Source organism: Opisthorchis viverrini (assembly GCF_000715545.1).
Source record: "Opisthorchis viverrini unplaced genomic scaffold opera_v5_14, whole genome shotgun sequence".
Taxonomy (NCBI): domain Eukaryota; kingdom Metazoa; phylum Platyhelminthes; class Trematoda; order Opisthorchiida; family Opisthorchiidae; genus Opisthorchis; species Opisthorchis viverrini.
The window spans coordinates 1,314,527-1,318,526 of NW_008751670.1; positions in this window are offsets into that span (position 1 = coordinate 1,314,527).

The following is a 4,000-nucleotide window of genomic DNA, read 5'->3' on the forward strand; positions in this document are numbered from 1 at the left end:
TTGCAAATGAGTGTATTTCTCGAAAACCAGTGCAATTTGGTTCCAAGTAGAACGTAGGGTTGACGGAAACTCGGGGACTGCGCCTACCTGATGAGCCCAAAGTGGAAGGGCGAAACTGATCGTGGGCTGTCGAAGAGTTTTCAGCAACCTTGTGAGTAGTTTCCTTTATTGATCCTAGTAATTTATAGAAAGGAAGTTGGACCTCTCCGAATCAGGAATTTATTTATTTACCTTCGGCTGCAAGAAATTCCTAAGAGATGTGTGTTCGCAAACTCGACTGGATGAGAACTGGCTAAAATAGGGCCCCGCATTTCAGAATTGAGCACCTGATGTGTTTCATAGAATGTTTGCATCAAACATGTGTTTTACTCTCTTTCACGTCGACACCCCTCTAGTACAAAAGCTGATTGGACAGAAAACTCGGAATAGCTTACAACGTTCCAACTGGATGATTCCATTATCCATGCCGCCAAGTAGCCGTGGAACTTATCAGGTAAGTGTCCTGTCATTTGGAAACAATATTACCGGCTGGTTCTCCTCCAGCTTCTAACCTAGTCATTTGGCCTGATGATGTGTTTGTATTGTAAGCGAACTGTCGTCTGGCAACAAAATAAAAAATTGTTCAGCTGTAACACCCTTCCGATGCCTAGCTGCGATGCCACCCGAAGGAAGAACGAGGGCTTGGATACTGCCAGGTTGCCCACGCCTAGACAGGGGAAGTCGAGAGGCAGATGTCGGGTTCGAACCACGTACCTTCGGGTTAGTAAATTCGCGCTCTAACCATTTGGGCCATCTCGCTCCCTCTGGCAACAAAGCCACCGATTGTTCTTCAAACTTTTCTGAAGCAGATACTCCTCGATCGGTTCTAGACGATTTTCATCTACCTGACACCTACCGTCTTTTCTCACCAATTTCCACTTCCAAATAGACGGGAAAACAAACATTTTAACAAAATACACTCATTTGCAAACAAACTTAGTTGTGCCAGAGACTCGCCTGGAACCCAGCTGAATCTCTGATTTGTGATGTTTGGGTTCAAGTAGAAAATAAGGTTGACGGAAACTCGGGGACTGCTCCTAACTGATAGACCACTAATGTCGTGGGCTGTCAAGGAATTTTCAGTGGCCTTATGAGTAGTGTATTGCGGCAAACATTTTAACTTTTTTGTATTGTGAATAACTGGTGAGACCATGGAAATGATGTGATATGATATGTTGTCCAGTTTCATTGGGCTTTATAGCTTGGTATAATTTGAATAGAGCGATTCTCGGGAGGGGGCGCAATGTAAACCAATCTGGTCAATATCTTGTGAGAAACGAACAGGTTTTCGAGTGCTCCTGTCTGAGCTCGGTAACAGCGTGAGTAGCTCGGTGGTTAAGACCCGAGTTTACTGGGCGAAGGTCCGTGGTTCGAACCCAACCCCGCATCTCGACTATCCCTGTCTAGGCTTGGTAGCCTAACAGTACTACAGACCTCGTGATTCCTTGGCAGCTATGCACTGAAAAGGAATATTTTTTTATTTAATTTATATCTTCATACAAATGGGTTTGTGAAGAACAAATGGTGCATCTCCAGGAGCCCAGTGAGCATTCATGGGTTATGCTGTTTAAAAATTCATTGCTTTCATCACCCATCCTAATAGAAGGTTTTCGATCTTTCCTGATTAACCTGATCCTTTTCATAGCACTTATTCGCACTATTCCCTCATTTTGCAACTCCTTTTTCACTCCCGAAATGAGAACTTGTCCCTTGGATCCAATACAGTGCCAGCTGGTAAAAATACCTGAACCTACGATGGTAGCGACCAAGATAATTGGATCAGCTGAGTTCCGAATTCAGTCAGTCATGTTCACCGTGAAATAATGCCAGCCCGAACAAGTTCTTGGTCCTCGTCGTGTTCTCGATACATAAATCCAATTCCCTACACCATTCTCAGAGTCAAATATGTGCACATTTGGATGCATCGAAGGGCCAATTGCAAACGCATGTCCCCGGAGTCGATACAGCTATATCACATGTGACAGTGCGTGGGGGCACACATCTGGGTGGAAGTTTAGAGTTGTGGGTCTGATTGACTCAGGTGAGAAGTAGGAGATTCTCCTCTGTTTGACCGATATTTATCCATCTGTAACTTAACCACGTGAAACTAGGTAGACCGGAAAGATTGATTTTTTCTGATCAGCTCTGTATAGAAACGAACAAAAGGGTAAGTGGTCGCAATCACAGGTACCAAAGCCAGAAATATGAGGTCCATGCACTTACTTATCACTAAAAACAGTGCACACCTAATAAAATGGCAAAAACGTTTACAATATCAGCCTAAACTTGAAATCTGCACGTTTGGACTGCGAGAAATTTGTAGAAGACAATGAAGACCTTCGGCTGCATTGCAAGGGACGTATGCACGCTTATGGCTTTACACATCCTTTAGTGGGTGCGTTCACTGTGGGGTTATATGAGACCTACACTTTCAACCATGAACTCTTCAATAAGTGTAGGGGTATACATGCGCCAACGTTTAGTGGACACACCGAGTAGCAGGATTCGAATAATAACGAATTGCTACCAGATCCTAACTCTGCGGTAATTGACCGATGACCACTTCACTCATCCGTCTTGCACACATCAGTTTATCGAAAGAAAGAAAGCCATCCAGCAGCTTTTTTTCACACAGCTGCAGGATTCGTAACGAATTGCTACCAGATCCTAACTCTGCGGTAATTGACCGATGACCACTTCACTCATCCGTCTTGCACACATCAGTTTAGTTTAAGAAAGAAAGCCATCCAGCAGCTTTTTTTCACACAGCTCGCGGAGTCACAGAATTTGCCCCACTGAGTATTCCACCATTCGAATCATGATGAATGATCCGACACATAGACCGGTATGCTCAATCACTCACAGCCATTCTGCCAGTTGAGTGCAGGACAGACTTCACGGTGCCCAGTTCACTACGCCTATATGTACGACGTGTGCACACAATATCAGTGTTTGCGTCGATCTCTTCGTATCCTTGCATGCATTATCACCCACATACCATAGGATTGAAGCAATCATCCTTTAGTCATATGACTGCTAGTATTATGTTGAAATATTGGTTGCTCGAATGATTTCATTGGTTGTTGATCAGGTGGCTGTTGATCTGTTCGCCGAGCTTGGTAATTGGCTTTCAAATGTTACGTCGGGGACATCAGTGCGCAGTTGAGTGAGTCACACTGACAATGTCTCCTCGTATGGTGATAAAACTGTGCAAACCGATTGTCAACATATGACTGTATCTGATGTGTCATCAACACTGAATTGACAACCCACTATGTAGAGCTGCTACCTACGCTAAACATATCGATCCTGTTATTCAGTAGTCAACTAGAATTTCTATAAATTATTCACAGTTTCTGTCTGAAGTTGAAAACATTTTGATTCACATCCTTATTGAATTAGACCGTCTGGAATGTAAACGCGGTTTGCATTCTATCCTCGCTCCCCCAAGCAGGGCACAGAGACCACACTGCAAAAACACACTAGCCACTGACATGCTGTGATCGGGGAACGAACGATACCTTCGTGAATATCCCATGATCACCAATGTCCTATTCGGAGCCATAGTTATTTTAAAATCTAATGACGTTAGCTCTCTCATTCCCCCCGAGCAGATCATATTAATAGGAACAAGATATAATGGAAACGTTGAAAATTTCCGATTATTACAACCCCAGAAGCGGCTATCCTATTTCAAACGAGACTGAAAATCTTATACGACCACGCGTTCGTTATACTGTTAGGACATCCTGCCAAATTTTGCAAGGTGTTTCCTGAAGTGATACGATGGAGACCACAAAGTGCTTTAGTAAAAATCTGAGGATGACGTGGTGCTAAGTTGTGTTGTACCAAGAAGGAGGGTTTGGAAACCCGGTGAGTCCCACATCCTTCAGTACACCTTAACTCTGTACCAGAGTTGAGTCAATGGACATTTTGTATGGACCACTGAACACTGAACTTA